At 42.1% G+C, this 13,539-nt stretch overlaps 1 protein-coding gene across 3 annotated transcripts in view; it reads left to right on the top strand.

The window, feature by feature from the left end:
- Positions 1 to 370: 370 nt before the first annotated feature.
- The window catches only part of stat5a (signal transducer and activator of transcription 5a), a 115,765-nt gene continuing 102,596 nt past the window's right edge, over positions 371 to 13,539 (top strand). For all 3 annotated transcript variants that reach the window (XM_048614450.1, XM_048614454.1, XM_048614453.1), the window contains exon 1: positions 371 to 553. The gene's annotated coding sequence lies outside the window, so the exon portion shown is untranslated. The remainder of the gene's footprint in view (positions 554 to 13,539) is intronic.

Genomic DNA, 13,539 nt, shown 5'->3' on the forward strand with positions numbered 1-13,539 from the left:
GGCAGTATCCATGGAGAGAAAGCAAGCTAACGTTTTCGAGTCGAGATGATCTCCAGCACTTTTTGTTTTCAGTACAGATTCCAGCGACTGCAGAAATTTGCTTCTAAGCACTGGACTCTACTTTACCTTCCCACAGTTGACGCCAGACCTGCTGGGTTTCTCCAGCGATTTCCATTTGCCTGTCACAACACGACTGAACAGATCATTTAAAAAAAAAATACACCCTCGCGTCTCGCTACCGTCGCCACATTCCTTCGCTTTGCGCTTCTGTGGGGTGGTTGAAGCAGCTGCGATTTGGGGACGCACCCTAGGGGCAGCTCCAAGGGAGCGTGTGTCAAGCGGAGAGGCGGAAGTGGGAGGGAGGCGGCTGGAGGTGCGTCAGCGCGAGCGGGGCCGAGGGCTCGAGGGAGGGGAGAGCGAGCGAGAGAGGAAAAAATAATAAAACGGACGGAAGGTGGACAAACATTAAAACAACAGTTTATAAGAGCCATAACCCGAGGAACGGCATCGCCGGACGGACTACTGTTTAAAAAAAAACCCGAGAAAAATCCAGGTAAGAGACAACCCGGGGCACCGGGCCCTGTTTGAGAGAAAATTGGACTTGAGGCGCGAGCTCTCTGGGCGGTTGTTTCTCCTTTCTTTTAAAGATAAAGGATAATAAAAGAACAGACAGAATCACTTCAGTCTGTTGCTGAGAAAGTAGTAAGCGACTGAATTTCATACACTTTAATTTTTTTTTTGAAAAGGGAAAGGGGGGCGAAAAAAAAAAGCTGTGGGGAAGCCCGAACCCGTTATTTTGCACGTTGGCTACACGCTGCGGGTTTCACTTTTACATTGAGTTAAAATATGCTTTTTAAAATAAATTCCGAAACCCTGCCCACCCCTTCCCTCCCGTTTCCCGTCAGCTCTAATAAGTTTTGGATTAAACCGTGTCAAAGTTTCTATCTCGCCCTCTCTCTGAGCCTGTGTTAGTGCCTTTGCATTTTGATGGGCAGGTTTTAAGTGACTACTTTTATTCTCCCATTTTTGACTCTGTAGGACTTTTGTGTGTGTCTGTTTTTTTTAATTGCAACAATAGGATTTTCTGATTTCAGCTTTTTTTTTGTGCGTGTATTTCATTGTGTGTGTACGCGTTGCTCAATGTTTGTATGAGGTTGTAGTTTCAGCTCTGTCCCAGCGCAAGGGGAACCAGTTGTTGAATTGACCTGAGGGGAAGACTGTAAAGTTTGGAAGGTTGATGGGGGTACCTGGGGTGGGGGTGTTTGTGGATATCAAGAACAACCGAACTTTCCGGAGTCTGATGGCCGAGGAGGAGGTGGAGTTACGTGGATTGTTTAGAGCTGTCACTGGGCTCAGTGACTGAGGTTTAAGGCAGACACATTGTATTTCCTGTCACACAGAGGCTCCATGACCAGCTCACTTCAGATTTTTTTTTAAGAAACTCAATATTACTTCTAAATTGCAGCATAGTTGTGTGGTGCTGTCTAATTTACAGCTGTCAGAATTGCCAGTGAAGTTCATTGTGATGTATGTTTGTGAGCAGGATTTTGCCTTTAATTCTGAAGATTTAATTATAGGAGAATATGAAGCTTTTATTAGAGTTTCAATGAAAATTTAAAGGAGGAAAGTTTTGGACGAATACTTGTATACTTCAAAATCAATTTTTTTTTTCTGCAAAAGAATACATGGATTCTTCTGGATTGAAGAAGTCTACTTTCATACTATCTATGTGCTGCTTTTATGTAGGTAATGTGCACAGTGATGTTTCCAAAGCAGCACAAGTCCTGCTGGACAGTATATGCTTTGATTGGAGTGCCTAAAAAATGGACTTTGACTACCACCACCTCTGCGGCTGTAACACTGTATTCTGTTACCCTGATGCACTTTGTGTGGTGCGACCTGCCTATGTAGCATACAAAACAACATTTCTCACTGTACTTTGATACATGTGACAACATCAAATTAATTAATAGCTACTGTTCTCTTGTTTTAAATACAAAAAAAGGTCGTGGGGGAAGTATGGTGGAAAAGAGACTGAGGCATTAATTAAGTGAGCAGGTAGATGATTGGCCAGTTTTATGGTTTGATTTCTCTCTAAATTAGGGCTGTAGTTTGAATTAGGACCTGAAAAAAAACTGTTTAGTGTATGGCTCAACTAAAAATTACATAATTACAAATAACTGTTGAATTAATTCTTAAAATATAGCTGGTCTAACAGCAGATCACACATCTGGACTGTAGAATATTGGAGGTTGTGGAAGGTGAGATTATCCCAAGCAAATATGTTTTCAGGAGCTGCTTCCATCCCAAAACTCTGCTTCAGTCATTGAACTGAAATGTGAATTGGAAGGGTTGAGACATAAGGGAGAGGGAGGAATTTTGACTGTTTTCTTCAGAGTGCAGTTACACTCTAAAGGAAAACAGCGGTTCATTTAAAGGGAGGATGTAATTGACAGGTGTTGCATATTTAGAAGTTGAGAAGGAGATTCATGCACTGGTCCTGTCCAGCAGGTATGGCATGGAGGTACAGCTTAACTGTGAAGACAAAGTGAAAGTTTGCAGAAAGGCAGTTGTAATGTATGCCAAGGCCCTGTGTCTCTGAAGCCTGTCTGTGGGGTTATTAGCGAAAAAAGAATAGAAACGAGGTATTAGTGAAGGACTGTACAACTATTGGGATTTAAAAAAAAAAAAAAAAATCTGCAGCCATAAAGGAGATTCTCGAAAGCTCTGGTCTGGAATGTCAGTTGGCTGAAGAGGAATTTGGAAGGGCCTCATGTGAATGGGGTGGCAGGAGAGAATGGAAGGAAATTCAGTTATTATGGCTCGTTTTGGAGTAATGACGGATGTAGGGATCAATAGGAGGTCATGGTAAAAGCGTATCAGGAATAAATCTTGTAAAAGAATCTTTGGGAAACAGTGACCATAATATCTTGGAATTTTCCACTATGTTTGAAAAAGATGTAATTCAATTTGAAACTAGGATCATCAATCTACGCAAGGCCAATTATGAATGAATGAGGGGGAAGTTGGTTGTAGTGAATTATAAAATGGTTTGATGGTACATTGGCAATGCCAAGTAATTAAGGAATTGATGTTTAGTTTGCTTTTTTAAGATAAAATACCCAATAGAAAAAGAAAGAGTCATGGCTAATAAGGGAGGTTAGAATTAGTATTAGATCCAAAGGTGGAGGTATATAAAGTTAACAAAAAAACAGTTGTAAGCTTGAGGACTGGGAATGTTTTTAGAATTTGGCAAAGAAGGACCAAGAAATTGATAAATGAAAGAGAACGGAGTATGAATATAAAAGAGCAAAAAAACAATAAATGGATTATAAAAGCTTCTATGGGTATGTAAAAAGGAAAATAGACATGTGGGTCCATTACGAGCAGAAAAATGGTGGAAGAAAAAGCTAAATATATCAAAAAGGAAGAAAAACATTTCCCTGAAATAATTAAGATCCAAACATCTGGGAAAGTGTGGAATTAAAATGAATTTTTATTAGTTTTTAAAAAACAAGTAGCATTGGAGAAATTATTGAGGCTGAAAGCTGACACCTTATTTGGACCTGAAGACCATCACATCAGAATGTTGAAAGAGATTTCTGCAGAGGTAATGGATGCATTTCAAAATTCTATTAAGGACTGAAATGAGGGGCAACTTCTTTGCTTGAAGTGTGGCAATTCTTTGGAATTCTCTACCCCAGAGGACTTTGGCAACTCTGTCATTAAGTTCAAGACAGTGATTGATAGATTTATTATTACTAATGGCATCAATGGATATAGGATGGAACAGGAGTATTGTGTTGAGGTAGATGGTCAGCCATGATCTAGAATGATGGAGCAGGCTTGAAGTAACTGAATGACTTATTCCTAATCCCATTTAAGAGTTTAAAAAATAAGATCTCAAAGGTGGTGATCTCTGAATTATCGCCCAAATCGTGTATTAACTGACATTAGAGCAGACAAAGATGTGCGGGTTAGGTGGATTGCCCATCGTGTGCAGGGATGTTCAGACTAGGTAGATTAGCCATGGGAAATGCAGGTTTATGAGGTAGGGGGAGGTCTGGCTGTAGTGCTCTTTGGAGGGGCAGCATGGACCCGATGGGCTGAATGGCCTGCTTCCACACTGTGTTCTATCAGGAGACTTGGTGCATACCTGAAGAGTTGGTGTGGGAAAGAGTATTTAATTTCGTGGGACAGTTAACCAGTTCTGGAATAAGAAGAAGCTGTAGTGAGTGGACAAATTCCATTAAATGAAAATGGACCCAGTGATCTCATGGAAAGGTAAATAAGGAGATGGCAAAGCTTTAAACTGATGAGGGATAAGGTGGTTGAGGGGTTGATCTAAAGAAATGTAACCAGTTTAAATATAAATGGGGAGTGTGAATATAGGAAAGAATACATTTAAGGGAGATCATTTATGACAAAGGAATATGAGAGTCTAAAATGTGTTTTAAACATGAAATGTAGAAATGCCTCTTCCAGTGGACTTCAGCATTACAGATACCAGTGTTAAACCAATTCACTTCAGTCCACCTGATATCAAGAAATGGTTGGAGACACTGAATAGTGCAAAGGTATGGGCGCTGACAATAACACTGAAGACTTGTATTCCAGAACTTGTCGCTGCACTAGCCAAGCTCTTCCCATACAGTTATAATGCTGACATCTACCTGACAATGTGGAAAATTGCCCAGTTATGTCCTGTACATAAAATGCAGGACAAATCTGACCTGGCCAATTACTGCCCGATCAGTCTGCTCTTGATTATCAATAAAGTGATGGAAAGTGTCATGAACGGTGCTATCAAGTAACACCTGCTCTGCAATAACCTGCCCAGTTAGGCCTAGTTTTGGATTCTGCCAGGGCCACTCAGTTTCTGACCTTATTACAGCCTTGTTTCAAACGTGGACAAAAGAGCTGAATTCCAGAGGTGAGGTGAGGTGAGAGTGACAACCCTTGACATCAAAGCTGCATACAACCGAGTGTGACATAAAGGAGCCCAAGCAAAATTGGAATCAACGAGTATTGGGGAAAACTCTCCACTGGTAGAAGTCATATCTGGCACATACGAAGATTGTGGTTGCTGAGGTCAGTCATCTCCGCAGGAACTCCTTGTTAGTGTCCTCGGCCCAATCACTTTAGCTGCTTGTCAGTGACCATCCCTCCATAAAGGTCTGAAGTCGGGATGTTTGTCGATGATTGCGCAATGTTTGGCTCCATTTGCAACTCCTCAAATATTGAAGCAGTCATTCAAATGCTACAAGATCTGGACAATATCCAGGTTTGGGCAGACAAGTGGCAAGTAACAAGTGCCAGGCTATGACACTTACCGATAAGAGACAATCTAACTACCACCTCTTGACATTCAGTGGTGTTAGCATCACTGACTCCTCTACTGTCAACATCCTGGGGATTACCACTGACTAGAAACCCAACTGAACTCTCCACATAAACATGGTGGCTACAAGAGCAGTCAGAATCTAGAAATACTACAGCGAGTAACTCAGCTCCTGACTCCGCCGCCGCCCACCACCACCCCCCCCCCCCCCCACCCCTAAAAACCTGGAATGAGCACCAGTGGTAGACAGTCTGCAAGATGCAGTGCAGAAATTAAAAGATCGCCAGACAGCACCTTCCAAAACGACCACTTCCATCTAGAAGGACAAGGGCAGCATATGCCTGGGAACATCATGTGTAAGTTCCTCTCCCGGACACTCACCATCCTGACTTGGAAATGTATTGCTGTTCCGTTAGTGTCGCTGGGTGAAAATCCTGGAATTCTCTCCCTAATAGCATTGTGGATCAACTCATGCAGGTGGACTGTAGCAGTTCGAGAAGGCAGCTCACCACCACCATCTCAAGGGCAACTAGGGACTGGCAATAAATGCTGGTGAGTCAGCGATACCCACATCTCTCAAATGAATTTTAAAAAAAAACTCCTACAAATTACATAAAATGCCTATACAGCAACGCACATAGTGTTAGCTATAAATCAGGGGAGTTCCAGGCAACCATACATTGGAAGGAACCAGAACAAGAAGAGATTACTGAGATGTAACTACAGAAAAATCAGGACTGGAAATTAAACATTGCAGGGGACAACACATATAGACAAGATAGAGAGGGAAAAGGGGAAAGTGGAGTAGCTGTACTTTGTAAGGATGACAGAACATTTCTTAAAAACAAAAAGGGCCGCAGTTATTAGCAAGACAGAATTAAAATCCATGTGGATAGAGAGAAAATAATCAATCACTGTTGTTTATAGACCAGCTAGAAGAGAGACGGAGAAATAAATTTGCGGCCAAATTAGGGAATTGCCTAAGAAAGCAAGAATAATGATCATGGAGATTTCAACTATTTCAATGCTTATTGGTTAGAAAAGGTAGGTCAAGTGTATAATGGGATTGAGTTCCTACAATATGTACAGGACTCCTTTCAAACCCAATTTGTAAACAGCCCAATAATGAAACATTCGCTACTGGATCTAGTAAGGGTGAATGAGCTTAAGCAGATTAAAAAGCAATCATGTTTGAGGAGCATCTGAGCAATGATGAGCACAATGTAATGTACTTTAAAAGGATAGTAGGGAAGGACATAATTTCAATGGCTGAAAATAGTATTTGGGGTTGCCACAATATTAAATGTTTGCCAATGCAGAAAAACAATTGGAAATACTTAAAATTGTATCCAACAAAATGTGGAAAGAATAAACAGATGAGTGAAACACTAGTGAGATTCCATAGACCTAAGGAAACAATTGAGAATTAGGAATTATGCGATTATTAAATCATTGGCAGTAGAGAAATGCAGGATATGAGATAATAATAGGAAAGGGTTTTTGTTTTAAATGACAAAACCACCAGACTGCAGTGGTTCAAGAAGTTGGCTCATCAGCACTTTCTCAAAAGGCAATTAAGGACAGGCAATAAATGCTGAACTTGCCAACAACATCTACATCCTGAAAAAGAGAAGATCAGGAAGGGAAAGAGGAACTATGAAAGTAAATGATTGAGCATTAAACAAAAGTACCACTTGACAGGAACATCAATAAAAATATGGGGTGGGAGTAGGAACATTAAGGGATAGGCAGGATGATTGCCCAAGTAACAGCAGACAGATGGCAGAAATATTAAGTAACTGTTTCACTTGGGACTTTATTAAGAAACCAGAAGAGATGGACATGATATTGAATGATAAGATCAGTAGTGAGGTAAGTGCATTTAAAATAAGAACAAAGGAATTTAGGGAAAGGACAGTAGAGGCATTATATATGTTTTTATATGTCTAATTTTTTTTAGGAAAAGATGTAGAGCCACGGGACTGGAGGAGAGAACTTTAGTAATAGACTTGAGAGGAATAGAACAGTGTGAGTTAAATAGACATACCAGCTTGCCTTTAAGTAAAATGATGGAATCCCTGCTGAAGGAGAGAATAGAACAATATTCAGAAAAGAAAAGAAAGCAAGAATTTCAAAAGAAAATCAAATTTTGTATTCTGTATTAGTAATCACTAATCACAATTGCTTATCTATTCCAGACCAAGCAAGCTGGCAAAAGTCATGTGCCCTGTGTCAGTAATTTTGTTCACATATATATGCCAGCATGCATTATTTTTATTCTTTTGGATGTGAGCATTGCTGGCAGGGTCAGTGTTTGCTGTTTATTCCTAATTCATCGTGGTGGTGAGCTGCCTTGTTGATAGTCTGCAGTCAGTCTGGTGTTTGTAGACTCAAGAGTGCAGATAGTAAGGGAGTTCCAGGATTTTGATCCAGAGATGTTGAAGGAACAGCGCTATAGTTTCAAGTCAGGATGGTTTCGAGTGGAACTTGCAGGTAGTGGTGTTCCCGTGTCTGCTGTAGGCTTTGAAAGGACTGCAGAAGGAGCTTTGGTGAATTGCACTGTGGCAGCATTGGATGCTGATCAAGTGAACTGCTTTGCTGTGAATGGTGTCTGTCTTGAGTGCTTATCCAGGCAAGTGTAGAGTATTCCTTCATGTGCCTGATTTGTGCTTTGTATGGGTGACAAACTTTGAGGAGTCAAGATATGAGTTCCGCGGTGAATAATTCCTTGTCTCTGACCCTCTTTCATAGCCACACTATTTGTATGGCTGGTTTATTCAGTTTCTGGTCAATGGTAACCTGAAGGGTGTAAATGGTGGGATATTCAGCAATAGTAATACAGTTGAATATCAAGGGAGGTAGTTGGGTTATCCCTTGTTAGAGATAAATTTACAGCACATAAGTGCCAGGCAATGACTAATTTTCTACTTCTTAGTCCAAATGTGCATGTTGTCCCTGCTTACTGCTAATAGTTATGAACTGTATCTTCATCTGAGGCGATGCAAATGGCACTGAACGTTACTGTCATCGGCAAATGTTCCCACTTCTGACTTAATGACCTGCTCTCCATCATAGATAAAGCAGCTGAAGTTGTTTGGACCTAGGACAGACCCTGAGAAACTCCTGCAGTGATGTTCTGGGACTGAGATGATTGATCTCTAACAATCACTACCATCTTTGTTTGTGCTAGGAATGACTCCACCCAGTTTAGAGGGTTTTTTTCTCTAACCCTATTAACCGCTAATCTGTCCTGTTTACTGTATAATCCCAAATGTTAGGTGGTTGAGTCCATGTCAATCAAAAGCAATGGCCCAAAGGGTCTATTGCCCTGATGTCAAGGACAGTTATTCTCACCTCGCCTTGAATTCATTTCTTTTCTTCTGTCTACTTTTGGACCAAGGCTGTAATAAAGTTGGGAGCTGAGATGCTTTACTGAGCAGGTTATTTCATTGCAAGTCCCACTTGATAGTACTGTTGACAACCTCTTGTAACACTTAATGATCGAAAGCAGACTGATACCTGATAAGGTGGACAGTTGGATTTCTCCTCCTTTTTATGTGCAAGACACACCTGGGCAATTTTCGACATTGGCAGGTAGATATTAGTGTTGTAGCTGTACATGAGCAGCTTGGCTCAGGGTGCAGCCACTTCGAGAGACTGCTCCTCAAACATTACAAGAATGTTGTTAGGACCAATAACAGGAGCAGAAGTTTGACTTTCTCCCATCTCTTGAGCTTCTCTGCTCTAAAACCATACAAACTTGTAATTTTACCTTAAGTTTGAGATGAGAAAATTTTGTTTCGTGTTGCCTGTGTTTTTTTATGAAATACCCAATTTGTAACTTAAAACTGAAGTCAGTGGAAAGGAGGATTAGGTAAGGTATTTAACAGCCGGCTAATCTGATAACACCATTTCACAACCTTGCCAGTGGTGAGACTTTACTCCTTCTCTGTTGGATTGTTGGGAAAATTTGCGGCCAAATACAGGCAAGTATTGAAATGTGCATCATGAAATCTTGTAATTTAATTTCAATTGAATCAACTTAGCAAATGAAGCAAAGTACGTCTGTGTTAGCTTTTTATCGATTTTTGTGATAGGGTTTAAAATCAAATCCTCTGTTTTGATGCAACAATCCTCAAACTAAGCTCAGGCTCAATCTTCAAATGGTAGGCCAGTAGTCTAAATTGCTTTGTTTCTTCCATGATGTGAATGTAATTACAATAATTCTCTACAAAGAACGAAGAAAATTACAGCACAGGGACAGGCCTTTCAGCCCTCTAAGCCTGTATCGACATGCTTCCTGTCACAACTAAAAACCCCTACCCTTCTGGGGACCGTATCCCTCTATTCCCATTCTATTCATGTATTTGTCAAGACACCTTTTAAAAGTCACTATCGTATCTGTTTCCACTATCTCCACTGGCAGTGAGTTCCAGGCACCCACCACCCACTGTGTTTAAAAAAAAACTTGCCTCGTACATCACCTTTAAACCTTGCCCCTCACACCTTAAGCCTATACACCCCTAGTAACTGACTATTCCAACCTGGGAAAAAGCTTCTGACTGTCCAAGCCCTTCATAATCTTGTCGACCTCTATCAAGTCGCCCCTCAACCTCCGTCGTTCCAGTGAGAACAACCCAAGTTTCTCCAATCTCTCCTCATAGCTAATGTCCTCCATACCAGGCAACATCCCGATAAATCTTTTCTGTACCCTCTCCAAAGCCACCGCATCCTTCTAGTGTGGCAACCAGAATTGAACACACTATTCAAAATGTGGCCTAACTAAGGTTCTATAAACATTACCTGCTAATTTTTAAACTTTATTCCCCGGCCGATGAAGGCAAGCATGCCATATGCCTTGTTGACTACGTTCTCCACCTCTGCCACTTTCAGTGACCTGTGTACCTGTACAACCAGATCCTTCCGCCTGTCAGTACTCTTTAGGGTTCTGCCATTTACTGTATATTTTCCATCTGGATTAGACCTTCCAAAATGCATTATCATGTTTTTCCGGATTAAACTCCATCTACCATCTCTCTGCCCAAGTCACCAACGGATATCCTGCTGTGTCCTTTGACGGTCCTCATCGCTATCTGCATTTCCACCAACCTTTGTGTCATCCACAAACTTACTAATCAGACCAGTTGCATTTTCTTCCACATCATTTATATATATTACAAATAGCAAAGATCCCAACACTGATCCCTAAGAAACGCCAGTAGCCACAGCCCACCGTTCAGAAATGCACGCTTCCGCTGCTACCCTTTGTCTTCTATGACCAAACCAGTTTTTTTAATCCATCTTGCAAGCTCACCTCTGACCCCGTACAACTTTACCTTCTGTATCAGCCTGCCATGAGGGACCTTGTCAAAGGCCTTACTGAAGACCATGTAGACAACATTCACTGCCCTACCCTCATTGATCATCTTTGTTACTTCCTCAAAAAACTCAACCAAGTTATTGAGACACGACCTCCTCTTCACAAAACCATGTTGCCTCTCGCTAATATGCCTACTTATTTCCAAGTGGGAGTAAATCCTGTCTTGAAGAATCCTCTCCAATAATTTCCCTACCACTGATCTAAGGCTCACTGGCCTGTAATTAGCTGGATTATCCTTGCCACCCTCCTTAAACAAAGGAGCAACATTGGCTATTCTCCAATCCTGTGGGGCCTCCCCTGTAGCCAGTGAGGATACAAAGATTTCTATCAAGGACCCAGCAATTTCCTCCCTTGCCTCTCTCAGTATTCTGAGGTATATCCCATCAGGCCCTGGAGACTTGTCTACCTTGAAAAACATTAAGACCCCCAATACCACCTCCCTTTTGATCTCAACATGACCCAAACTATCTACACACCCTTTCCCAGACTCCTCATCCTATGGTGAATACTGACACATTTAGTACTCATTTCATACCTCGCCCATTTCTTCTGGCTCCACATATAAATACCCTTCCCTGTCTTTGAGTGGGCCAACCCTCTCCTTGGCTACTGCCTTACTCTTTATATGTGTAAAAAAAACCTTGAGATTTTCCTTAATCCTGTTGGCCAATGACTTTTCATGACCCCTTTTTGCCCTCCTGACACCTTGCTTAAGTTTCTTTTGACTTTCCTTGCCTTCCACCCTTGCTTCATGTGTTCCCAGCCTCTTAGCCTTGACAAATGCTTCCTTTTTCGTTTTGATTCGGTTCACAATATCTCTCGTTATCCAAGATCCCCTAAACTTGCCATACTTATCCTTCATCCTTATAGGAATGTGCCAGTTCTGAGTTCCCATCAACTTACACTTGAAAGCTTCCCACATACCAAATGTTGATCTGCTTCCAATCTACATTCTTCAGTTCCTGCCTAATATTGTTGTAATTAACCTTCCCCCAATTTAGCACCTTCACCTGACAACTACATTTATCCTTATCCTTAAAGCTTACTGAATTGTGATCACTATTCCCAAGCTGCTCCCCTACTGAGACGTTGACCACCTGCCAGGCTCGCTCCCCAATACTAGGTCCAGTATGGCCCCTTTCCTAGTTGGTCTATCTATATACTCTTTCAAGAAGCCCTCCTGGATGCTCCTTACAAACTCTGCCCCGTCCACGCCCTAAGCACTAAGTGAGTCCCAGTCAATAAATGGGAAGTCAAAATCACCCACGACAACAACTCTGTTACTTTTACATCTTGCCAAAATCTGCCTACATATCTGTTCTTCTATCTCCTGCTGGCTGTTGGGAAGCCTGTAGTAAACCCCAACATTGTGATTGCACCCTTCCTGCTCCTGAGCTCTACCCATATTGCCTGGCTGTATGAGCCATCCAAGGTGTCCTCCTGCAGTACAGCTGTGAGATTCTCCTTAACAACAAGTGCAACTCCCCCACCCCTTTTACATGCCCCCCTATCTCGCCTGAAACATCTGTATCTTGGAACGTTAAACTGCCAATCCTGTCCCTCCCTTAACCAAGCCTCCGTAATAGCAACAACATCATAGTTCCAAGTACTAATCCAAGCTCTAAGTTCATCTGCCTTACCTGTTACGCTTGCATTGAAACAGATACACTTCAGTCCACCAGACACGCTTTGATCAGCAACCACACCCTGCCTGCTCTTCCTCTGAGCCTTACTGGCCCTACTCTCTAGTTTCCTTTCTGTCAATTCACCTTTGCTTTGGTTCCCAGACCCCTGCCAAGCTAGTTTAAACCCTCCCGAGTGACACCAGCAAACCTCCCAGTCAGAATATTTGTGCCCGTCCAGTTTAGATGCAACCTGTCCTTGTACAGGTCCCACTTGCCCCGGAAGAGATCCCAGTGGTCCAGATATCTGAAACCCTCCCTCCTACACCATCTGTTTAGCCACGTTTGAGCTGTATTATCTTCCTATTTCAATACTCAGTGGCACGTGGCACGGAGTAATCCCAAGATTCCAACCTTGGTGGTCCTGCTCTTTAACTTTCTACCCAACTGCCTGAACTGCTGCTGCAGGATCTTGGCACTCATCCTACCTATGTCATTAGTACCAATATGTACCACGACCTCTGGCTGTTCACCCTCTCCCTTCAGAATGCTTTCTGCCTGTTCGGAGACATCCTGGGCCCTGGCACCAGGGAGGCAACATACCATCCTGGACATTTTACATTTGCAGAAGCACCTGTCTGTACCCCTGACTATTGAGTCTGCTATAACTACTGCTCTAGAGCTCTTTGTCCTTCCCTTAAGAACAGAGCCAGCCGTGGTGCCACCAGTCTGGCTGCTGCTGCTGTTATCGCTTAATAGGTCATTCCACCCCCTCCCCAACCAACAGTATCCAAAATGGTATATTTTTTAGAGAGGGAGACAACCAGAAGTTAATTAGGTTGATCCTGGGCATGGAGAGATTTTCTTATGTGGAGAGTTCGAGCAGTTGGGCTTGCGCTCATTGCAGTTTAGAAGAATGTGAGGTGAATTTATGAAAACACACACATTCTTGTCGGCTTGACAGTGTAGAAGCTGAGATTGTGGGATAATTTAGAGTCAGAGGGCATAATCTGAGTAAGGAGTCACCCATTTAAGACTGAGGTGAGGAGGAATTTCTTCTGAAGGTAGTTCCTCTGAAATTCTTTATCATAGAAGGCTTTAGAAGCTGGTTCGTTAAGTATGTTCAAGGCTGAACAAAATCAAAGTTGCTGGAAGAGCTCAGCAGGTCTGGCAGCATCTGTGAAGGGAAAAAACAG

Source organism: Rhincodon typus, chromosome 30, assembly GCF_021869965.1.
Source record: "Rhincodon typus isolate 14 chromosome 30, sRhiTyp1.1, whole genome shotgun sequence".
NCBI lineage: Eukaryota > Metazoa > Chordata > Chondrichthyes > Orectolobiformes > Rhincodontidae > Rhincodon > Rhincodon typus.